Source organism: Notechis scutatus, chromosome 2 (assembly GCF_049901735.1).
Source record: "Notechis scutatus isolate UNSWTSFEM ecotype Mainland chromosome 2, rNotScu1.2, whole genome shotgun sequence".
Taxonomy (NCBI): Eukaryota; Metazoa; Chordata; class Lepidosauria; order Squamata; family Elapidae; genus Notechis; species Notechis scutatus.
The window spans coordinates 129,741,165-129,767,356 of NC_142010.1; the positions used below are offsets into that span (position 1 = coordinate 129,741,165).

Consider the following 26,192-nt stretch of genomic DNA (forward strand, 5'->3'; position numbering starts at 1 on the left):
GCCTAAAGCAGTAAAATTTCAAAAAGCTGAAATCAAACACAAAATGGTAACATGTATATACAAATTAAATGCATTAAATGCAAATAAAATGTTCTGGCATATTGTTGAATTGAATTCAGAGTACATGCCAGCCATGTTTCACTGGTAAATCAAGTGATGCGGTGGCTGTGCTTTCACAGCACCTAGAGGCTGTAGGGGTCTGGATGGGGGACAACAGGCTTCTACTGAACTCCAAAGGATGGAGTCTTTGGATCCAGAGGTTTATCTTTAGTTCTGGATGGAGTGGCACTTCTCCAAACAGACCTGATGTGCAACTTGGGGACTTTCCTAGACTCATGACTCCTGCTCAGAGAGTAGATGGCCGTCATGGTTAGAAGAACCTTTACACAATTTTGGATTATGCACCAACTGTACCCTTGTCTGGATTGTGAGGCCCTGCGCTCAGTCACACATGTTCTGGTCATCTCCCATTCGGATCATGCATTCTACATGGAGCTACCCTTGAAGAGTATTCAGAAGCTACAATTGTTCCAGAATGCAACAGTACAGACCATTTTGAGGCTCCTAGGATAGCACATATAACATCACGCTGCACTGGCTGCTGATCTGCTTTCAGCTAATTCATGGTGTTGAATTAATTCTCTTTAAAACCCTTTATGGCATAGGCCCATGATATCTGAGGAGCCATCTTTCCTCAATGGGATTGGCCCATTCTCCACAGGCTAGTAAAATATCCTATTGCAGACCCCATCAGCCAAGGAATTCCAGCTGCGGGGTTGGGTCCAGGAGAAGAATCTTTTCTGCCTCTAGCTTTTGAACACCTTGCCACTGGAGGTGAGATCTATCTCCTGGCCTTCAGGAAATGCCTTAAAATTTGGCTATGTCGGTTGGCATAGGAGAAGCTGTTGGCTGGAGGTAACTAGTATAGTAACAGAGAAGCTCATTGCCTAATTTCATATACCCTCAACCTAATTTCAACAGCCTCTTGCAGGAACAAAATTCAGACTTTGGATAAGGGATTTCAACTTTCCCCAGGGGCCTTCTCTCTAGGAGTAAAAGAGCAAAAGGGCAATAGAGAGACTGAAAAAGGACGCCCGAAAAATGATGGCCCTGCTTCATTCGCTGTTGCTTTGCCATTGAGCTTCACTGATGTAATCTGACTCACAACCAGGCTGTGCTTGCAGAGATGTGCTGCTTGATCCAAAAAAATTGTCCCCCAAAATACAAAGGATGAACCTTAGAGACATATAAGTTCTTGTAAGTTGTACCCCAAAACAACACTTGAGGTGAGGGACAAAGTTGGTCTCGGAATTCTGTTTCTTCTATCTCTCTACATGTCAAAGAAGCTGTAATTTGGGGTATGTCCAGGACTTGAGTGAAAGCATCTCAGCCTATTTCCAGTGTTAAGACTCAGTTCTGTGGCATGTTAGCATGTTAAGTAGTAACAACAGAGTCTATCCGATCATGTTCAAAGTGTCATTCCTTCCTCAGTGTGTAAGATGCATCTGGGAATAGACTGAAAGTTTCCAAACCAAAGGATGTGACTTGGGCCGTGACATCCTGCACTTTAAGAATCTAATAGAAAAAAAAGATCCAAATTGTTTGCGAAATTGGCCATTGTAGTCCTACATTTTAAAGATAGAGCCATGTAGTTGATTAAGAATCTGCTCTCCTACAGATGGAAGCAAACCTGTGGCTCAGTTGTGAATACAACTGGAATGTCCTATTTTGGGTCCAATAGAATTTGCTTGTAAGCAAATAGGAATAGGATTGCAACTTTTAAATTACAACAAATGCTGTAATGGTCTGTGTCTAGAGAGATGTAAAATCAAGCCCCAGAAATTTCCTCTCAGAATATTATTGGCTTTCTCCAGATGAAGGAACAGTGGAGGTACATCATTGCATGAATAACCCCAACCCTTCTGTTAAAAATGTGCACATGGAAACAGTGTTCACAACTGAGACCCTAGCCTTCTAAAGTGCAAGCTGTGATTTAAATAGAGCAGCAGTTATACATATGGGAGGGGATGTTTAGACTCAGTATTTGTGTTGCTACACTCCACAGTTACCAGACACTATAATAAAATCACTTGCATCAGAGGAAAGCTGACCACACATTTTAGCACTTTTCATAGCTCGAACTTAATCACGGCAGGAAGCTTTCCTGCTACTGGGGGAACATATTGCGTCACTAGAACATCTGACACGGGTATCTTATGTCAATCACTTTGCTTAAGGTCATTAAAAATATTAGGGGGTGTTCTCTTACAATATAAAGCTGTGGCACAGAGTGACAATTAGCAGGACATACAGCAATGCTAAATCAGTGGACAGAGGATTTAAAAACCCACTATTATTCAGAATGAGGGCAGTGGTTAACATCTGCAAGGCAGAGGGGGTCAGTCCCATACTAAAGCAATAATTCTGATCAAGCTTCAACTAGGGAAACAAAGACAGCATGTTCTGGCTGTAATAAACTTTTTTTTTTCCCTGCTGGAATTTTGTTTAGCCCAGCAATTTGACTGGGTGTATTGTAAAATTCAGGTGCACTGAAACACCAGCCAACCATCTGAACGGCACGTGAGTATAGAAGACAGAAATAATTCTCCCAAGGATGATATTATAGAGTTAGCCTTTTTTTTTTTTTTGACCCAAACTTTCAGCTCAATATCATTCAAGGCTTTTTCAGGTTTGGATCAGGTTTCAAACTCTGAATGACATGGTGGGCCAAGGGTGATTGAACAAGAACCCTTATGCAGACATGTATAACAGACGGTAGCTCTTTTGCAATATGTATGTCCTGTTCATTGTCGCTCTGTGCCACAGCTTTATATTGTAAGAGCATACCCCTTAATATTTTAATGACCTTAAGCAAAGTGATCTCTTATTGGCCATTTATTTAGGCAAAATGAGTATAAGAAGCATAATTCAACAAAAAATGAATTAGGGAGGGATGATTGCTGGAAATGAAATAGCTTTCTATGCACTGGTGGGCTTGCTCAGGAAGAGCAAATGGGGGGATTTCTTTTTCAGATGTCCTTCAATTCTTTGTGAATGTTCCCTTGTTTGTTGACTTTAGTTTCATGGAGACATAATGAGTAAAGGGCAAAAATAACTACTTGGTGTATCTTTTGATTGGTTGGACTAGAGCTGTCAATCTGGAAATATTCCAACTGCGCACCTCAATGTGGCTATCATAGGAGTACTCCCAAAACAAATGATGGAGGGAATAACATCAACAATCCTTTAAAAGTATCCCCAAATTATACATTATTTATCCATGCTCAATTATTAATTTCTACGTCTACATCTCCATGTATACCAAATGATATTAACTTGTTTTCATATTGATTCTACTAGGATCTCTCTGGTTCAGTGCACAATTCACCAAATGGACAGAGCCATATACTATGAAGAAAAGTCCACCCTACTTCCATTCAGGAATCAAATACTCTAATACAGAATCTCCCCTGCATTGGATAAAGCTGGGTTATCAGAAAGATTTCCTCTACTCTCCTAAAACAATCAGAGATGAGCATTCCCACTCAGTTAGATTCCCTTTCTGTCTCAAGAGCTCACTTTGTGAATTAAATTAACAGCTTTCCTGGAAAACTGGCTCATGACATGATTTCCTTGTGAACTCCATCCACCTGTCATGTCAGAGCTTGGAAAGTTGCCAGAATTGGCAGGAAATAATAGGCAGCAGGATACTGGTGTGTGTCAATGGCCCTGACCCTCCCATTCCTGAACATGAATAAGTTTGATGCTTGCAAGGCGTCAGAGCCCATCAGCTTCTGGATTCACAGAAGCCTATGGGTGGGATGCACAGCTCTTGAAATAACATCCAGCCAGTAGAAAGCTTTGCAGCTTGGGAAGCAGAAGGGGCTGCATTCTCTTTGGCTGGAATTCCCATACATCCCTTTGTTCTTTGGCTTAATAAGATTCCAACTGGTTCTAATTGAAGAACGAAACACAATCCTAATGTGAGCGGTTGCTTGACAAGCTAAAATAAAAGTTCACTCAAGGGAAACATGAAAGCAGTGGTTCATAATTTTCCACCTTTCAAAACATTTCTTTAAAAGGAAATGCGGTCAGTTGGGATGCTGAAAAATACCCACATGGAAATTTATTTCCCATTGATCGGTGAGTGGGTTTAAAAAGAAAAAAACAAGTCATCAATTTGATTACATTTAGTGAATGAAATTCTTTACTAGGGTGAAGCATTTCCTGAGTACTACAGTTCACATATTGGGGTATCTATGCCTTCAGAATAAATATGGTATCTCGCATATGTTGTGGCAATAGATCATTGATAGTATTTATTGTAATTATGGTGCAATAGTCAATCCAAGGTTTCTGATGACATGTATCTGCAAAAAAGGTGTCATTCTTGTTTCTAACTAATGTATATCCCATGTTTACCTTACCCATTTTTACTCCACATAAGCAGTAGGCTGTTTCATATTGGAAATGCAATTATTTAAATGAATTTTAATGTTCATACTTGATAAAGTGACTTGATAGCCCAGTTTCCATAGTATATCAATTGGTTCTTGCAGTATCGATTAAAGTATTGAGTAATGGCTGCTGAATTTGCCACCTAAATACTGTATAATTTCAGGTATGAAGACATAGCATCTTCAAACAGACTGGAACCCATAAAGGGTAAGTGTTTGGCAGCATCCATTGATTGATTTATTTTTTACTTTGGAACTGATACCTTTGGAAACTTGCTTGTGCAAAAAGTGACCTTTCCTTTTCTAGGAAGGAATCCATATATTTACTGGCAATGGCATCCATCTCGCTATATAAACCAGATTAGCATTGAAAAATCTTTCAATAGTGCCAGTAAATAAGTCACGACTGAAAGATTGCTTCTTGTATATAGACTTTTTTATATATATATTGAAAGAATCAAGATTTAAATTACTGGGAAAATTTTCCTCTACTTTCCCAAGGTTATTATACTGCAAATGGAAAGTGCATTTCCTGGTTTACCTGGAAGGGCCTCATGCTTCCTGCTGGTGGGATAGATAGGGCTGCTCAGCCGAACAGGAGGGGCTGGGAAGCCCCCAACCACCCTATGGATCCGAGATGTCCAACCTTGGCAACTTTAAGACCTGTGGGAAAATGGCTGGCTGGGGAATTCTGGGAATTGAAGTCCTCAAGTCTTAAAATTGCCAAATGTTGGTATAAATTCCCTTGCTGTAGATTCTGCTGGTATTCTTCACATCAGGCTGCCAAGATTGGTGCTGGAGGGGCGGTGAGGGAGGGCTGGTAGCAAGAGAAACAGGTTGACCTGCCAGCATCTATCAGCCAGCCTGAGAAGCAGCTGACAGGCTGGATTAAGACTGATATGACGAAGTGAGTGAGGTCCTGCTTCACCACATAGACCCTGAAGGTATTTTTTTCAGCTCATTTTAGAACTGTTACTGTCAGCATTTTATATAATTTATCATTACTTGTACCATTCTAAAACAGAATACAATGGTGGGCCGATGTTAGTTGTGGTGGAAGAACTCCTTCCATTATCTCACTATAATTTTCCTTCTCCTGTGCCTTATGCTCTTTATTTCTAAAATTCTCTGGCTAATGAAGCCACGTTTATAATGAACCTGAACAAGGATCAAGATGAACCATGTTCAAAAGAAGGAGCTCTCCTACTCCATCCATTCCACAAAGTTTTCTGCTCGTTCTCCGTTTTTCTAGAATCTAGATATTTTTAGCCCCACCTTTAATATTTAGAAATAACTCCAGGCAGCAAACATACCTAATGCTCGTTCTTTCTCCCATTTCCCCCACATTCACACCTGTGAGGTGAATTGGGCTGAGAGCGACTGGTTCAGTGTCACCCAGATGGATTTTTATGCTTTAGGCAGAAACCAGAACTCAGTCTCTCAGTTTCTAGCCTGGTTGCCTTAACCATTAGAGGGCATCGATGGCGAAACCTTTGGGCCTAGGCCACTGTGAACAGCACTAGCAGCACCGAAGCTGGGCCTGAGGTTGACGCCAGGCCTCAACTTTGGTTCTAGCACCACCGCTGCCACTTAAAAAGGAAGCTTTGTGTGGTTCCCCAAGGTGTACAAGTCTTGAGGAGTGGTGCAATTGCGTCACAGTCTAGTGTTTCCCAAGATCTTCCACTGATGTACCTTCAGGCAATGTTCCCTGACAAGCCCTGCGGCCTACTTCTCCAGATACGTCACACAAGACCTTCTTTCTTAAAGCAGCTTCAGAGTATGCGCTTCTGCGGCCTCTGAAACCTGGAAAAATACATCCAATTCTCACACAATTCTCTGAGAACGGAGAGCACTTTCAAGAATAGTTGTTGCCAGATGTTGGTGAATGCTGGCATTGTAACATGTCATCTTTGACACACATGTCATAGGTTCATCACCACTGCTCTAAACCAAACTTTTCTAGAGCCCATCACAGTATTTTGTAAGTTGCTGATTTTGAGCGGGACTGGGTGGGGGGCAGAATCCATCCCCCAGTAGCAAAACAGTAAATCTGTGTTCTGATAAAGGAAAATACTCAGAGGTGCTATTTGACCGGTTCGCACCTATTCAGGCAAACCGGTAGCGGTTATTTGGCATGGGTCACCCAACCGTGGCAATCCCTGGCTGGCCATGCCCCCAACCCGGTCGCCCAGTCACTCACTTGTGATCGCTCTTCTAGCTTTCCGTTCCCCACGTCCTCTTTCTCCCCGGGGAAAAGGAAGAAAGGCACGGATGCTGTAAGTATCACTTTCCCCATGTGAGTTAAAGTGTCTGGAGTGAGAAAGAGTGCAGTCTGACAGAGGGGGTGGGGGTGAATCGAGCCTTGGAGCACTTTTGCAACGTAAAAGAAATGCATTTTGGAAGCAGGTCTTTTAAAAACTTCTCCAAGGATTCCCCATGGATGCTGCAAGCATCTCTTTCCCCTTGTGAGTTAAAGTGCTGGAGTGAGAAGGAGTGCGGTCTGACAGAGGGGGTGGGGGTGAATCGAGCCTTGGAGAAATTTAAAGGAGCTGCTTCCAAAATGCTTGTCTGTTAAATGCTCTGTGTGTGTGTGTGTGTGTGTGTGTGTGTGTGTATGAGAGAGAGAAAGAAAGAAAGGAAAGAGGAGAGAGAGAGAGAGAGAGAGAGAGAGAGAGAGAGAGAGAAAGAAAGAAAGAAAGAAAGAAAGAAAGAAAGAAAGAAAGAAAGAAAGAAAGAAAGAAAGAAAGAAAGAAAGAAAGAGGAAGGTAAAGAAAGAAAAAAAATAGGAAGAAACAGAGAGATAAAACTCTGTGCTATTATTTTTAATTGTTCCATTATTTATCATGTGTTAATATTTTACACCGTCCCTACACCTAGGGTGATTTTTCTGCCTTTCTTTTGCCCAGGGCTACTACATATTTTTCAGGGTTTACATGCATTCAATGTCAATAATCCAGAGCATAAAATACACATGTGTTTAACAAGAGTTGAAAGGGACCTTGGAGGTCTTCTAGTCCAACCCCCAGCTCAGGCAAGAAAACTGAGGATGCCAAACTCTGAGTAGAAATCCTGGGAAAGGTGTCAGAATAATACTTAGAAGGGACCTTGGGGTGAACCCTATACCATTTCAGAGAAATGGCTGTCCAGTCTTTAAAACTTCCAGTGATTGAGCACCCAGAACTTCTGGAGACAGGCAGTTCCACTGGGTAATTGTTCTCACTATCAAGAAGTTTCTCCTTAGTTTTAGGTTGCTTCTCTCTGTTCAGTTTCCATCCATTGCTTTTTGTTTGCATTCTGCTTCTTTGGAAAATACATTGTCCCCCTTTCTTTGTGGCAGCCCCTTAAAAGCCTGTTGCCTATCACACTCTTGAGTAAAGCATGTGAGCCATTTCCTCCTTTCAGTGGTCCATGAAAGTACATCTATAGTATGTAGATAATAAAGTCAAAAAAGGTGAACAACATTTTTACAGAACTATAGATAAGTTGAGGCTGGGTGACAAGGAATGGCTGGGAGGGCAGGGGCCAGGTGAGGCACCCCTTGATGTGAGTGACATTGAGTTGGCCACGCCCACCCAGTCACATGACCACCAAGCATGCCCACCCAGTCACATGACCACTAAGCCACACCCACCAAATAAGCCATGCCCACAGAACCGGTAGTAAAAAAAAATTCCACCACTGAAAATACTGTGATATAAAGTTATAAAGGTATATTATGACATATTTCACTTTCTTAATTTTTGACTTACTAGAGACTTTTCTACCAATGTTGGAAAAGACTTCAGCATTGCCACCCACTAGTTAATAAATAATGTTTATATAGCTATTATGACAATCTGAGTTTGAGACTCCTGAACTAGATGCATGCTGCCGTTATTATTACTTATTAGACTTTTTTCTGGGCAATTTTTTTGGAAGTGTTGGTTGCCATTGCCTTCTGTCTAGGGCTAAGAGAAAATAACTGGTTCCAAATCACTCAGCTGGTTTCATGCCCAAGGTGGACACATCGCCTCAGCCTTGAGTCGCTGTGAGTAGGTGAAAATATAAATGTTCCAAATAAAATCTCTTCATTTCTAGCCTAAAATGTATTGATTTTTTTATAGACTGGGACATAGAATCTTTAAAATGTTTATAAACTGCAGGAAGTAAATATACAGAAATAAAGCACAGTTATTTTGTCATATCAGCTACTATTAATTTGAAGGCAGGCTTCTGATGATTCGGTAAAACTCCTAAATTTTCCAACATTACAGTAAAACTCCTAAATCTTCTAACATTATGCTCTGCTGTGAATATAGTAGCCATCAAAAAGGGGAAATTAATAGATGAAACAATTAGGAGTGAGATCCAACTAGAAAAAAAAACAATTAGAAATAATGTTACTGAATATTATCAATTCTTTTTGTTCTAATATATCAGGGTTTTGTTTTGTTTTTGCAAAGGGGTCTGTTTAAAAGGCACATTGAGTAGAAAACAATTTCTTTTTCAGGAAGAAAAAACAGCCATACATGGGTTGAATTCGGAGCAACTAACACTGCATAAACAACATTGTTCACTCAAAACCACCTGTTACATAACACACAGCTTGCTTTTTAGTTTTTGGATCTTCATACATCATGGTTCTCTTTAAAGATGCTTCAGTTAGCTCAGCCCACCATCTGTATTTTATTCTCCAACAGTGTTCTTGATGAGCATTGCTCTTATTCTCCTTTACATTAATCACCCTCCAAATGTTCCTTATAATTTGGAAGCCTTTATTATGTACTATTCCTCGAGGAAGCTTAATCTTTATCAGTGAATTTATTTTGGATGGACCTGCATGAACCTATGATGATAAACTCATCACACATGAGTTTAAATATTATTGTCTCCTTGTTCAATGAGTCTTATAGGATAGACTAAGAATAGGAATACAATTTTGGAGTAATATGTGACAACATTTCCCATCAAAAACTGGAATGGATTTTATTTTTTATTTATTTATTTATTTTATTTGTCAATCGTTTACAAGATTATGGGTATAAGTATAATGAGTAAGAATACAGGAAATAGATACAAATAAATGGGGACAATGGGACAAGGACGAGAGGTATGATGGTGCACTTAGGCACGCCTCTTACAGACCTCTTAGGAATGGTTCTTAGGAATTTGCTTTGAATTCTGGAGGGGAGAAAGTTCTTCATTTTTTCCAGACCAAGACAAATAGCTCCAAGTTGGACATGCAAAGCATGCAATTGAAAAAGACCCCTTATTTCCGGGGCTAGTGGAAGAGAGCCAGAATATTTGGAATGGCATCTTGGGATTGCAGCTGAAAGGAAACTGTTTGTTTGTAAGCAAGTCATCCTCCCACTTTTACTCCTGCTGATAAAGAAAGCTTCATCTGCAATCCTTGTTCTGGGAAACCTCCTGAGGGTTTCTTTGAGAAAAAGTCAAAATGAACTCAGATTACTTCTGAGTAATAGTTATTTCAACTAGTTATTTTTCCTAAACTGCTTTTGCTTTTTGAACTGTGATAAATAGCAACCAATAGATATAAAATACATAAAATATTATAAAATATAAAAAGTATCCTTAAAATACATGTCATAAAAGTAATCCAGGGAAAATGTTGCGCTAAGTTCTTTAAACTTTCCTTGATGAACAAAAATGTATTTATTTTTATCCCGCTTTTATTATTTTTTATAAATAACTCAAGCCTCCCTGAACAGGCATCGTTCTTTCAAGATTACGTTTCTTGCCTTCCTGATGAAACTATAAATTCCCAATTGGATCAAACAAACCTTTGTAAGGCATTTTCAACTCTTCACACAATGTAATAAAAGTGTACAAATAATAGACAGAGTGCAGCCAACATTTCCTTAGTCCAGTTCAGCAGCACTCACTGGTTTTGATGGAAAAGTTAAATATTGGGTTACGGTTGCAATTTCATGTAGACTGATTTCAGGGAACCAAATTCCACTGAACACAGGAAACTTTCCTTTTAAACGATATGCAAAGGATGTGATGATTAATGTATCTTCCTAATATCGTGGTTCAATCTGTTTAGAAACCCTCTGAATCTTGGTATTTCATTTTGAAAGAAGTTACTTTTAAGTTATCTGTTTCCCATAATTTAAGGGCTTTGCCAGCTCCATTAACTTTAAGATCCAATGGTTACAACCCATTAAATCTTGAGCATCACTTTTTAAAAAATATATATTTTAGGTCCTTTCATATTTTCTATCAAATAAAACACCAATATTCCTCACTTCAGTTTAAAAGAAATAAACAATGGTAATTAAAAAAAATAGATGTCAATATGCTTTATGAAAAGCCTTCTCTGCATCCGGTGACAAGGCAGGCAGAAACTACTTGATAATGGTGTATATTTTTTATTAAAACTTTTAAATAAAAAGATAAAAACTAACACAAATTAACAAAGTAAGGAAGAAAAAAGAAAGGAAAAATCAAACAAAAGGGAAAAAGTGCAAGAAAAGAAAAGTTGAAGAAAAATAGAAAAGAAAGAAAGAAGTTCCAATATTCACCACAACAGTTATAAATTCAAGTATATTTTAACCTCTCTGCAATATTTCTAATCACCTCAACTTCTTCATCCCAGAATGAATAAGTTCCATCTTTAAGCATTGCAGCAGGTTTTTGTAACTGAATCTAAGTATTTCCCTGCAGAGATTACAACATTCATAAAATTATATATACATCAGTATATGCTTCAGTTTAAATGTTATTTCCACTGTTGCTCAGAGAGAAGAAAAGAATTGGAATGTCAAAATTAAATGAGAGGATTAAGCTTTTATTAAGTTTTTTAGACTTTTATAAAGAATTGCAAAGTAGGAATGGAGCAAATTACAACATGATATTATATTAATATATGTATTTAAAATATGGGGAAAATAGGTAAAATCCGGGCATATCAGCAATATGAGACTTTATTGCAGTAATTCAGGATTACCATAATATATTGCCTAAAGTCTTCATATTATTAGTGTTTAGTTATGGTTCTATCTTCTTATTCTATCTTCATATGTTTTGTACAAATTTCTGAAATTGTGGATTAGTGCGGGATTCTTGTGCTTTTGGTTTACATTACATATTTCTAAGAATTTGCTGAGCTAAAGAATATTTAAATCTATTAAAAGATACTCCAATCCATATCAACTTTACAACAAAATAGTTAATTACCCCAAAATAGATGTCTTTGCATAAAACTAATTAGGGGATTGAAAGGGAATATTAATTGTAGAATAAACATGCATTTATAATACATGCATCTTAAAAAAATTAAATGTAGCTTTGGACTGTCCCTACACACTACTTTTGGGAGTGATGTCTCAAAAATATCACTCAATGGCAAAGTTCAGTCTCTGGCCAAAGAAAAATGATGTATCTATACGGCCTTCCTAATTCATAGGCACTTCCACATTGGCACTGTTTTCACTTTCCAAATTCTCAGGATCAGTTTGAAGGAAGATAAAAGACATCCTTGACAAATTCCATGTCACATCTTAATTATAGTGGAAATATTTCCATCAGTATTTATGCAAGCAGGAGTAGCATAATAAATGTTCATCCATGAAAGAAAATGTGATGGAGATTCAAGGTTCTTTTTTTTTTTAATAGATTGTTCTAAAAACTTAATTGGCATCACATCAAGGACATCTAACAAAGCCGTTCCAGTTGTTTCATTACTATCCGAATACTCTGCCAACATGTTTACCAATAATATAATCCTGTCAGAGGCTTCACATCCTTTCATTAAAACCAGACTATGCTGGCTAAATTATGAAAAGTCATATTGCTATAAGCTTCATGCCAAAGTAGCTGTCAAAATCTTGGCAACTACATTTACCAAAGCTATCAGATTCTAACATACACTGTTTATGGGCTCCTCTCCCTTTTGAAAGTCACAGTTCTGTAAAGCTCAGAATACAATAAGATCAATAGCCTTTTTTTCAAAAGATTTGTTTGTTAGGTATCTCTAATAAGACAGGAGCTAGGCTTTCCTTGCTTTGTTGATTTCCTATCCCTTGGTAGGAATCCTATCCAGTCCAAGGATCTTTACAGGTTTCATTTCATTGCTTTAATATTACTAAATATGTAAGACAAATTTCAAGTTTCAGCAAAATTCCTCAACTGAGCATACAACATGATTGGAAGAAGTATTCATTTCAACAAGTCTTCTACGATTCAATGTCATGGGCCAGATTCCCAGGAGGGAAAAGGGCTGTCTTCCAGAGGAGTAAGAGACAGCTTAGTTCAGATAATTTGTGTGAGAAAAAGAGGGTGAAGTCCGTTCCTCCCTAATAGTTCACAGAATATTTATTTGCTTGTTTGTATCCCGCCTTTATTATTTTTAAAAATAATTTAACTTGGCAAATATATCCAACACATCTTCATATGCTTCATATAGATACTGATATGCTTCATTTTGACAAGATTCTTGCCTATAAGCATGGAACAATAAAGAAATATCCTTGTAAGAATCACTAGATGTCTTTCTTGGTTGTTGGAGCCTGATACCCTCCATCTGCTTAATAAATACCTCTGTATTTTGTTTATGACAAATTGATTTCTTTGCCCAGTTGATGTATACCAAGAAATAAAAAGAATGTCTTCTTTATTAGAAGAGGAGGAGGAGGAGGAGGAGGAGGAGGAGGAGGCGGGCTGGGTCTGTCCCCTCCTTTAAATTGAACTGGGCTCCTGATGACTTCAGGGTCATATCCATATATATTTTTGTGCCAGCAATATAGAAATGGTTTGGCAGTGAGTTCTAGAACATTATTTTGATCTCCAATATAGAACCATTGCCATAATCTTTCCTAGTAATAGCCAGTAATTCTGCTTACTTTTTAATCCAGATAAGTTCAGTGGAATACTGTCATCTGCTGATACACACAATATTAGGTGGGTTTCCTAGGTAGGAATTTGGGAACTATATCCCAAACACTTCTAGTGGATCGAGAATGGGGAGAGGCTGCCCAGTCTAGTTTCAGCTTTTAAAATATTTCCAGGCATTTGGTTGAAATGAAACTGATATTATAATAACATATCATTTCAAGACATCTGAAGGTAGCCACCTTACAATGGAAGTTCTTCCTAAAATACAGTTGGGCAATCAATAAGGAGGGAAAAAAACACAGTTTCATGGTCAAAAGAAGTAAAACTACCATTTCAACGAAGCTGAAGTAGCTGGTGCTAAAATGAATCATTGCAAGTTTCTGAAATACAGTGATAGTTTGAAGATTCAAGGTTTACTGCCAGCATGAAACATTCACAGGGTTGTTTAAAATCATATCTGAATTTTACTCCTAATATCAGGAAGTAGAATTTCAACTTCTGAACTAAAATGTCAACACTGACCTGTTTGGAATTGTTTTTTTTAATATGCATTTATAAGTCATCATTTGAAATAGATTTTATTTTCTTTAATTTTATTTATGTTAGCACAAATATTACGCCCATTATGTACCTCTTTTCTATCCAATCTTGTACTATACAATATTAGGAATGCAAGATATGGGAAGAAGGATTGGAGCTTGAATACTTGCTTCTTTACGCACTGTCAAGATCCTTGCAGATAGAAAAAAAAAATAGTAGAGAAAAGGGATGCATTTATTTTCTTTATGATAGCTTATAAAAGGCGCATTTAAAGAGAGTTTTGCTCAATTTTAGTCTAAAAAGAGATAGAAGGAATTATTACTTGACTACTGGTTGCATAAAGTGAATCTGCTTATTTAAAAATATATTCATAGAATAAACACCTTTTATAGCCTTGCATATTCTAGCAAAACCAGGGAGAGCCATGTTTCTTATCATAATTCCAACAGTGCTCTGTATGGGGAATCATAGACTTCTGGCAATTAATTAAGGTCTAGCGTCGATGTAAATACATTAGAGGACAAAAAATATGTTGGGCTGCCAATTATAAGCAGAATGGAAATAATATTAACTCACTAGCTGACCTTTTTTATTGTATGCATGTTAGCATAACAGAAAAATAGTTAATACATCCAGCTAACCCACTCTTCATTCTTCACTTTGCGTATTAGCCAAAAAGGATGGTGGCCAGACTTTCCAAGGGTAGACATGCTAAGATCACCAAAGGGTATGAGTAGCTGGCCTACTAAGGAATATTTGTTGTTCCTACTGTTACGAATAATGTAAGTATTGGCTAAGAAGTACAGTAATGCCTTCACCTTTCCAACTTTAGTTTAAATAGGGATATTTCAGTAAATTCTTTTGTGGCAGCTTTAAAAAGAAGTTTGTCCATCATTGCCAGAAGTGCATAGCAAACAGTGGTGATTATATAGTGAAGTAAATACAGGTCACAACAACAACACCCACACATATCAATTATTATTTTCTCATTGCGGTAATTAAACTATTCCTATTTAAAATTATGAGATGGAAGAATTAACGTTTCATTCAACCCTTGTACAAACAAGATGGGGCTTGCACTACAATGTACAACACTGCTTTAGCCATTTTGGCAAAAGCACAGGATAAATACCTCCGTTGCCACTGTAGCCAGCTGGGTATAGGCTGCTAGTTCTGCATCAGGCTTTTTGAGGTACCATTCCAGTGAAATCTTTTGCCTCTTGACTAGCCCCTTAGGAGGGGCCAGGGAACCATGATTTATTCCAGGTATTCCAGATGTGCCCACAGAGTAATTCTCAGTCATGTGCCAGCATGACATCACAGAGCACTGTTACCATCCCACCAAAGTGGTACCTATTTATCTACATGTATTTGCATGCTTTCAAATTATATATATACATCCTGACAATGTCAGGTAGCTAGTGCTGTTTGGGCAGCTGTGGAAAAACTTGAATAAAAGACATGATCATCTTATTATTTTCAGGCTTACTGGGTATGGTAAAATGTTTCATACAAGTGGTATGTGTGTGTGTAGTGGAACACAGTCTGGATTCCCAGGAGGGAAATGTTGGAGAACTCTTCTTGTGAAATATTTCTGGACTTTTTCAACTGTGTTTATATCAGATACATGATATGGGTTCCAGACTGATGAGCTGTATTCAAGTATAGGTCTAGCAAATGTTTTGAATGCTCTAGTTAGTAGTGTGATATTACCAGAGAAGAACCTACGTAGGATTCGATTAACAACTCTTAATGCCTTTTTGGCTATGTGGTTACAGTGGGCTCTAGCACTTAGATCAGGGGTCCCCAACCACCGGGCCGTGGACCGGTACCGGGCCGCGGAACAACTCCTACCGGGCCGCTGGCTTGCTGGGCGCCGCCATATTTTTTTCATGAAAAAGTGCTTCCGGTGAGCTTTTCCGGTAGAAAGCTCACCGGAAGCACGTTTCATCAAAAAGATGGCGCCAGCGCTTCCGTGAGCTTTTGCAGAAAGCCATTTCTACCCGGAAAGCTCACCGAGCGCTAGCGCCGCCATCTTTTTGATGAAACGTGCTTCCGTGAGGTCACCGGAAGCACTTTTCGTCAAAAGATGGCGGCGCCCAGCTGATGCCGGTACCGGGCCGTGGCGCCCAGCTGATGCCAGTACCGGGCCGCGGCGTCAAAAAGGTTGGGGATCACTGACTTAGATCATTAGAGATGAGTACTCCAAGGTCCTTGACAGAGTCTGGATCCTCATTTTAAGACTCTAGGGAACGGGGCAACCCCTGGATCATCTCACAGAGGACAGTAGAAGTTTACTGAGAAGGTTCTGAGAAGATTCTGAGAAGTTTACAAATTTTAAAACCCAAAATTAATCTCCAAACTTATCTGACTTACATAAAGTAAATGCCCAAATTCAACGGAGTTAGATTTTCAGGGGAAAAAAATCTTCTGAGACAGGCACTGACAGACTTTTCTGAACCAGGCACCTTTCCATAATCATAAACAACAATAAAATAAATAATAGAAAATTATCAACAGGATTTCAGCATTGTTTTACAAGATTATCAAAGGCTTATGACATTTGTAGATCTCATTTGGTCAGATTTCAACTAGTGGATCAACTAGTCTCTTTGAAGTGCTTTCTCCCCAGAATTCTCAGAACCTGTCCTGAATTGCTATATCTGAGATAAACTTGCTCTCAACTTCCCCAAAATCTCTGAAAAACATCAGTGTCCACATCTCTGGACAAATACAAGCTCTTCAATGTCTCTATGAAGACTAAGAAATTGGGGACATTCCCTTCTCAGAAGGAAAGTGTTCCAGAGGGTGAAGATAGCTCTTGAAAAGGTCCCATGGTGCTTTTTTTTTCAAAAGGCAACTGGACTTTGTTTTTCCTTGAAGATGTTGCACTTCTTCTCCAAGAAGCTTCTTCAGTTCTCAGAAGTGAAGAAGCTCCTTGGATGAGAAGCAAAACATCTTCAAGGAAAATAAAGAAAATCCAGTTGGCTTTTGAAAAAGGATCTTGGGACAACCATGACCTAGATGACTGAGGATCTCCAAAGACCCTTGAGAAGGTAGACTGCTCATTTTCTTCTTTCCCACAAAAAGACAGTGTGGTAATCCTTGGCATGTTCTCTTATCAGAAAAAATACCCAAACTAGACCGAACCTATCCCAGGAAAAGCATATATGTTTGCTGAGCCTTGTAGGATTTTAAACGTAACCACCTGTGAATAAACCCCACTGAATTCAATAGTGCAAATTTTTGAGTAGGAATATCTGTAATCTAGAAAGGAAAAGGTAGTAATCATATTAGTGGACCAATACTAGAAGAAAAGACATTAGGAGGTATCCATTTCATGGAAGTTATTAATCTGAAAATAAAACTGAAGAACATTTGCTTTTCTTTATTATCTCTATTTATGTATTTATTTGTATTTCATATTTCTTAATCGCCCAGAGAGGGCCTCTGGGCAGTGTGCAATATATAATCAAAATTAACACTAAAATCAGAATAATTTAAGATGAAAATTTTTTAAAATGATAAAAACAGCATTGTTATAATGGATAAAGAATAAAGAAAAGGTAAAGAATTATTCTATTCTATTCTATAATTCATGAAAACATAATTTCTTTCCAATATATTGGCACACTTCTGAAGCTTCCTCACAATATGCTTTTTTTCTCTTTAAAAAAACCTCCCCAAACCCTCTAAAAGCTGTGTTAAATTAAATCTCTGTTGGATATCAGTTGAAAGTGCATTAATCAGAAAAGACTCCTGGAAGCTTTGAGTCCCCCTCAGCTGCCTGTGAGGTCTGTCGTGCTGAATATAAACCATCCAGCAGCAGTCCCGATACCAGTCTTCTTTTCTGCACTGTGTGTGGGACCTCTCTGGTAGAAGAGGCCAGGAGACAAGGCATATGCCAGGAAAATTACAGCAAACAAGCCAAAATGTTGAAGCTGCTGGAAAGAACAATTGAAGCAGAGTTGTAAACTGAGCGTCCTCAAAACCCAGTAAATTGCTTGGTTCCATTCTGGACTTCCATTTTCTAAAGCCATTAATAAAGCAGGGTTGGATATATTTAAAGCAAAAGCAATCCAAAGGCAATGGATTAAAGCAGTGGTCCCCAACCTTTTTTGTACCAGGGACCAGTTTCACGATTATTCATTCTTTGCGGCCCGGTACAAAATGATCCACGGACCGGTACCGGCATCAGCACGCACGACCAAGGCAAGGCGAGCCGAGCGACCGGCCAGCCAGCCGTCCCCCGCTTCTCCCCGCCACCTTCAACTCCTCCTTTGTACCTTCTCGCGGTCAATGGGCTTTTCAGGCTCTTTCTTAATCTCCTCCTGAGTAACGCGAGACTCCACCGCCATTGGGACGGCTCTTCATTCGAAGCCGCCCCCCCTCGACGAAACTAAGGCGCGAGGATTCCTTCAGCACCCAAACGCCGCTTTCCAACCGACGACCGACAAGCTCACCCGGAAGCACTTTCTCAAGCGCCGTCGAAACAAGATGGCGGCACCCACTTCTTTGCGGCCCGGTACAAAATGATCGACGGACCGGTACCAGTCCAGGGCCCGGTAGTTGGGGACCCCTGGATTAAAGCAAATTCTGAAATCCATCCAGGTTACACTGGTGTTAAAACAACAACAACAACAACAACAACATCCCACTTACACAGCTTTCTCGCTTAGACATACCCAACTGTGACTAATTTACAAAGCCAAACTTTGGACTTATTGTTCCCAGGAATCCACACAATGATCTGCAAGAGGTCATGAACTAAGGCTTCATACCCCAGCTCACGTAACCAGAAGGAAACAAATGCGAATTATGGTGAGCAGATCTCATGTATTGAACTGATATGCAGAGCATGTATGCTTTTCTACATCAGAAAACCAGATTGAACCTTAATTGATTTAGATTATGGTGGATATCCCCATTGGACAAAAATAAGCTGTGATACCAAATGCATATTTCCTATTAGATTTTTTTTTTTAAAGTACTCATTAGGGTAAGGAGAATGTTGTTACAGTTACAGCATGCAAGGGAAGGTAGTTAACCATTTCCATCCCTATTTTTTTCTCCCTGGGAAAGAGCAGACTCGAGACAGGTTTTCTTTAAACGTCCTCCGCAGTGTGTAATCCCACCAACAGAAATTTGGCCTTACTCCTATTTTTGAGTGTAAAGTTTAAGAACAACTTCAAAGGAAGTCAGAGAAACCAGCTATTAAATGATTTGAAAGATTATTATATTCTAGAAGAAGGGAATGTGGTATGTCATTCCAGAAACAAAGTTTGGAATTGCACAGATTGGGTGGACAATCAGTAGAGTACATCAAAGTCCAATGGCAGAGTAATTAGAAGGAAGTCAGGAAGCAGTTAAGTAATACATTATTCACCAAGCATGGTGGATTTGGAGGAAGTTCATATCCTAATTTCAAATAGTGAGCTTCTCTGTTTACTTTCTTGTTTGTTAGAATATACTATCTCCTTGTTTCATAGAAAAAGAAAAGAAAATCCAACTGAAGAAAAGAAGATCCAGCCAAGAAGAGATTTCAAAACTTAAAGGTTTATCCTTTTACCAGTCTATGTCAAAGTTATCTTCTTTACAAGGAACCATCAAAAACACCCCCTCCAACACTGACAGGCCAAACAAACCACTAGTATATACATAGTGAGCAACCCCCACCCCCATCTAGCATTGATGATGTTATCTAGTTGGGTATCGAAATGTCTTCCAGAAAACCACCAAGCTCAGAAACACCTACAGCTTAACCCTGAGCCAGAAATATTATCTTCTGCTGGTATCTTTACATCTGCAAGTTAATAGAATGAACAAACTCATTGCACATGGACATGTGCAGGTTGATAATATAGTCAGCATATTCTGGACTGGAGCAGGCAGTTTTCCCCACATCTTGCTACCCCAGGCAGGAACAGAATCTGAGCTAAGGAATGTTTGTTTATTTTGAACCCATTTGCTCTGAAAAATCTCTTGAGTTGCTGCTCCAGAATTCAACCCATTTGGAAACAATGGTTGACAAGAATACATGCTATAGTTGCTGTAGCTGCTGGCAAGATGTCCCTGGGAGTCATACAACAGATAAAGTAAATTCTGGTCGATGTATGCACATCACCATTGCTTTAAATTCATGGAATCAAAATTATTTCTGAAGGAGACCTAGGTTTCCATGGCTCTTAAGCAAGACTCAGAGATTTAAATCTGTGTCTCTTAAGAGACTGAGAACAACTGAATTTTGACTTCTGTGATTGAAGACAATGAACTCTTTCATACAAAGGACATAATAACTTCCAGGTGTTTGGCAACCAATATCACCAAAGAGCAAATGCTTCCACGTTCTGAATATTCGTATTTGTAATTCAATGCAGCTTGTACATAAATACTATATTGCTTTAGCAGGAGACAGTAACTAGTGGGGAACAGACCAAGAATTGTTCTAAGTTCTAAACTAAAGGGTCTGGAGGCTGAATCGGGTGATGAACAGTTAAGGGAGCTAAGCATATCTAGCCTATTGAAAAGAAGGATTCCCTCCCAGCCCTATGATTCTATGTTCTAAGTTTGGTTAAATTATTGTACAAGGCAGGGAATGTGTAGGTTAGCAGTTGGTAACTGACCAGAAATACTCAGGAAGTAGCTATGTTAGTGCAACAGGTGGTGATAATTGGGCAACACTAGAAAGTTAAGAGTTTATGGGGTTTCTCAACCACAACTAATTTCCCTCAAAACATCGACCCAGTCTATATTAATTCCTCTGCAGTCCACTTCACTACACACTGTGGTTTGAAGAAAAAAAAACACATATGAAAGATAAAAATATTTATTATTGGAATTAGGAAGAAACAGAAACAGGTGAGTAAAATTTATACTGGAAGAGGACAACAAATGTTATTGGCAGAAGCAATCTAATCTTCTATAAAAGGAGCTGTGTAGAGTTTAGCAAGATAATGCAGAATAAGACACAAAATAGACAATGAGGGCTCACTGAATTAATGACTGAATCACAAGGCAAAACACAAAATCCAGTTCTTGTGGTTCTTGTATACTCCATGGTACTTTGAGTATTGAAATAGAGAGCTGGTTTGTTGTAGTGGTTTTCTGGTGCCTGATTTGGTTAAAGTCTATCATTCTATTCTTGAAGGCAGTTTTCCCAAGAAATGTGATAAGGTATAATTTCCAAAATTACCAGAGAAGGGCATACTGGCTGTAGATTATAGGATTTGTAGTCAAGGCAACCTAGCAAAGTACACTAGGCTTGCACTTACATACTCAGAAATGTATGGATGTTGTAATAATAGTTATGGGAATACATTATTTTTTTTAAAAAAGAGGGTTCATTGATACAATTAATTACTATTATCAATGAAAAATTGTTATCAAAGACTCAGCACAGTGTTTAATTCATTCATTCAATTTCTATAGCCGCCCAATTCAACCAAGTGACTCTGGGGTAGTTTACAAGTCTGGTACATATTGAAATGCAGGCTTGGGTGTGAAGTTTTTGCCTAAAAAACTTGCTTCAACAAAGTGAAATTTTCTAACAACTTATGTCACAAACAGCAGGTTTGTAGAAACAGTCCCTTGGACAGGATGGATGGATGGGGGGAAAATAAGGTGTGCCTGTCATATCTGACAACAAATGGTCATCAGAATAGATGACCATGATGTAATAGGAAATTTGATCATCTCCCTTGATCTAGATAAGAGAAGTGTGGTTTAGGGTTTTTTCTTTTCTTTTTTTGAGCATCCTTCCTATTTCAGTGGGTAAGACAAAAAGACTCATCAGTTCAGCATTTTGCATAAAAGGTTCTCACACCCATAGTTGGATAATGATATCTCAAAACATGAACTGGAAAACAAAAAGTGGGAAAGTCAACCCTGTCTTGAAAAAGAGACACACATTATCCTTTAATGAAGAAAATGATATCAAGACTGTAAAGTATGGTTTTAGGAACTAAGTGAAAAGTTAAACATTTCAAAATAATGTTTTGATATTAAGATCTGTTACTAAAATTATTGCAAGATTTTTTTCCCAACTAACTTTATGCTACAAAATTCACAAACACACATACACAAAAACACCCCAATAGAGACTAAGTTTTTCAACTTTAGGATTACCTTGTGAGATTGAGGCTCCCCACTAAATATAACAAATTTAACTTCGATTTTATACGAAGTCCTCTGAAGCTCTTGTTAAAGGATGTGCTTGTAAACATAAGCAGAAGGATGAATAAGGCCAAGGATGTAAGTGGTAGAATGTCTCATCAAAAACAATATCATGCTCACATAGAATTGTCTTGGACACAGAGAATAGATGTAGTTCAACTGTTAATAAATGCTACACACAATGTATTTGAAGAGCTATGTCTATTAGGAAAAAAATCCCTGTTCTTAGAAAATCCTCACTTTGTCTAAACTGCATGTTGACAACAGAAAAGCTCAAAAGAAAAAACAGAAAACTGAATATTCCCTCATATTTCTTAAACCCAGAGACTCATTTAACAATCGCTCTTGTGTTCCACAGGTACACAGGATTTCACGTCCCAACATCCTCCAGCCAATGAGAAACTACAAGTTCTGGATAAAGGATGGTAGGAACTGAAGTTTAAAATCTCTGAGTGCAGGATTTCAAATTCAGTCTCTGGGAGATTCAGAGGGTGTGGGACCAGGAACACAGGCAATCTCCACATCTGAAAGCAACTGCCTCTTTTTTACGATTAATGTAACTAACTACTAACCATGCAGTCACTGGAAAGACCAAGGTGCTGCAGACAGAGAGGTGCTCAGTTTGTGAGCTTATACAAAGTACCTGGTGGAGCTCAGGTCCAAAACACTGTGCAGCTGTACTTTCAACCAGTTCAACGAAAGCCTTGCATTTTCCCAACCAGGAATGTCAGGGATGGGATTCAACAATATAAAAATGTTGGGCTTGACCAGGCAATCTAACCATGATACCCCTTTCTAAACTGGGTCACATGTATCATGCCCATATAAGGGAGGTAGGCTTTAATTTATTTATTTTATTTTATTTATTTATTTTATTTATTTATTTGATTTGCCAATTGTTTACAAGATAATAAGTATAAGTGTATACATAGTTGTGAATACATGAAATGGGTACATATAAGAAAAATAAAAGAAGAATAAGAGAAACAATAGGACAGGGACGGTAGGCACGTTGGTGCGCTTATGCACGCCCCCTACAGACCTCTTAGGAAAGGGGTGAGGTCAATAGTAGACAGTCTAAGGTTAAAGTTTTTGGGGTTTGGGGAAGAAACTACAGAGTCGGGTAGAGTATTCCAGACATTGACCACTCTATTGCTGAAGTCGTATTTCCTGCAATCAAGTTTGGTGCGGTTAACTTTGAGTTTGTATCTATTGTGTGCTCTTGTGTTGTTATGGTTGAAGCTGAAGTATTCATTGACATGTAGGACATTGCAATGTATGATTTTATATACCATGCTTAAATCAGACCGAAGATGGCGTAATTCAAGGTTTTCTAGTTCTAGAATTTCAAGTCTAGAGGCATAAGGTATTCTACAACGAGTAGAGGAGTGGAGAACTCTTCTTGTGAAATATTTCTGGACTTTCTCAATTGTGCTAATATCAGATACGTAATGTGGGTTCCAGACTGATGAACTGTATTCGAGTATTGGTCTAGCAAATGTTTTGTATGCTCTGGTTAGTAGTGTGATATTTCCAGAGAAAAAGCTATGTAGGATTAGGTTAACAACTCTTAATGCCTTTTTGGCTATGTAGTTGCAGTGGGCTCTAGCACTTAGATCATTAGAGGTGAGTATTCCAAGGTCCTTTACAGAGCTTGGGTCATCAACAAGATCTTGACTATTCAGCTTGTATTTTATTTTCTGATTTTTTTGGCCAATATGTAAGACAGAGCATTTATTTGTTGAGATTTGAAGTTGCCATTTGTTTGACCATTCTGATACATAGTCAAGATCTTTTTGTAGGGTAGCAGTATTGTCTGTGGTATTGAACAGCTTTACATCATCAGCTAAAAGAACGCAATTGCTCTTAATATGATCACAGAGGTCATTTATGTAGAGTATGAAGAGAGTTGGTCCTAGAACACTGCCTTGGGGGACACCACTATTGACAGGTACAGAATTTGATAGGACGCTCCCAATTTTGACCATTTGTTGTCTGTTTGCCAGGAATGCTTCTATCCAGTTATGCAGTTGTCCAGAGATACCATAGGATTTTATTTTTAGGAGTAGTTTGTTGTGTACCACTGAATCAAAGGCTTTACAGAAGTCTATGTAGATTGCATCTATTGCTTTGCCCTGGTCGAGTTGTGTCGTCCATATGTTTTTGCAGTGTAAGAGTTGCAGATTACAGGATAGTTTTTTTCTAAAACCAAATTGTTTATTGGAGAGTAGGTTGTTTGTCTCTAAGTGGAGGATGATGGATTGGTTAATAATTGATTCCATGACTTTACAGGTGACGCAGCATAAGGAGATTGGTCTGTAATTTTCAACTAGGCTTGGGTCTCCCTTTTTGAAGATGGGGATGACTGTGGCTTGTGACCATAGGTTAGGCAAGGAGCTGGTCCTGAAAGATTTTTCAAAGATTATGCTTAGAGGTTTGGCTATGGCAGTGGATAGCTTTTTTAAGAAGTAGGCACATATTCCATCCAGTCCAATAGATAGAGATGGTTTTAGATTGCGTAGTGCTTTTTCAACATTGTCTTCTGTAAAATCGATATGTATTAGATCATTGTTGTTATCTGTGGTACGGCTAGGAAATACTGGGCATGATCCATTGCTGTTTACAAATACTGAGCCGAAGAATGTGTTAAAGATGTTGGCTTTAATGGTGTCGTCATTGCAGTCTTTACCATCAGGTCCTATCAGGGGTGGGATGGAGCTTGAGTCTTTTAGTTTGTTGTTTACAAAATTGTAAAAAGCACGGGTGGAATTGGTGCTTAGAAGGTTTTCCTCTTGTTTAATGTGATAATTGGTGCATTCGGTCTTTATCTGGTGGCATAAATTTTTGTATCGGCTTTTGAAATTGGCAACATGACCAGATTTGTTTTTCCGCCAGAGTGATCTCTTTTTGGATTGAAGTTTCCTTATTGTTATGGGTAATCTGCTTTTTTGTTTTGCACTAGCAACAGCACTTATACTTATATACTGCTTCACAGTGCTTTCCAGCCCTCTCTAAGCAATTTACAGAGCCAGCATATTGCCCCCAACAACCTGGCTCCTCATTTTACCCACCTCAGAAGGATGGAAGTCTGAGCCAACCTTGAGCCAGTAACTGCCCATACCCACCATTTTGATGCCATTGATTCCTCCTGTCAGTGCTCTTGTGTCCAAGTGAAAACTTGATAACAGAAAATCCCCAGAAATAGAAAAACTAAAACCAAATGGTCATTGAGATCATCAGAAAAGGCAATAAAAATAATATTGCCAACCCTGTAATTCCCTTATACAAATCTATGGTACAACTGTGCCGGGAGCCCTGAATACAGTTTTGAACTCAACATTGGGGTGCGGGGGGAGTGTAACTGAACTAGAACATGTGCAAAAGAAGGTGACCAAAATGATCAGTGGGGTTGGGCAACTTTCTTATTCTTCCTTTAGATTAGAAAAAAATAAAAGCAGCAGGAACATGATTGAGGTGTCTAAAATCAGGCACAGTGTTAAAAATTCTGTTTGTATAACCCTACAGAACAAAGAAAGTCCGTAGTCCACATGGGCCTTTCTGTTTAACTGTATAGATAATCCTTGAGTTACAAATGTAATGGAGCCTGCCCATTTGTGGGAGTGAATTCATGGGAGTGAGTCTTGTACCTTAAATGGGGTCACTCCCTCCTTTTGCCCATGCATTCGCTAATTGAATGTGAGGCTCATTAAGTGCACATTTCAGGGTGGGGAAAGCCATGGGGAGCCTAGTGATGGAACAGGCCACCTACCTAAGACCACCCAAGGCCTCCCCAACCCACTGAAATACCTCATGCTCCCCATAATTGCTTCCCTCCCCACCCAACCTACCATGCGGGTCACTTACCTTGTGAAGATCTAGCAAGCAGTCTCTTCTCCATCCTCTCAGCAGTGTGTGCCCCTCTGATGCAGATCCATCCCTCAGGAGCTCCGTTTTGGCCTGCAGCATGCTGGGGGAGATCTGCAGAGGCCTGAACAGAGTGTCGGATCCGCCCCTCCGAACCTCCATTTTGTCCGGCAACATGCAAGACAAATGTTGCAGAGCCTCTGCGGTTGTTCATAAGGGCGAACAACTGCCATGGTGCTGCAAGATTTGTAGTTTTGGGACTTGTTCATAAACGCAAGGGGGCGCTTATCATGTAACTTCGAATGTTCACTAATGGAACACTCA

General features: G+C 38.9%; 1 long non-coding RNA gene across 2 annotated transcripts in view; it reads left to right on the forward strand.

The window, feature by feature from the left end:
- Positions 1-2,302: 2,302 nt before the first annotated feature.
- Positions 2,303-26,192, forward strand: part of LOC148132243 (uncharacterized) — a 28,512-nt gene continuing 4,622 nt past the window's right edge. Inside the window, exons 1-3 of one of the 2 annotated variants that reach the window (XR_015747768.1) lie at positions 2,303-2,580; positions 4,622-4,665; positions 22,363-22,429. This is a non-coding gene — a long non-coding RNA (uncharacterized LOC148132243). The remainder of the gene's footprint in view (positions 2,581-4,621; positions 4,666-22,362; positions 22,430-26,192) is intronic. The other variant, XR_015747769.1, reaches the window with a different exon arrangement.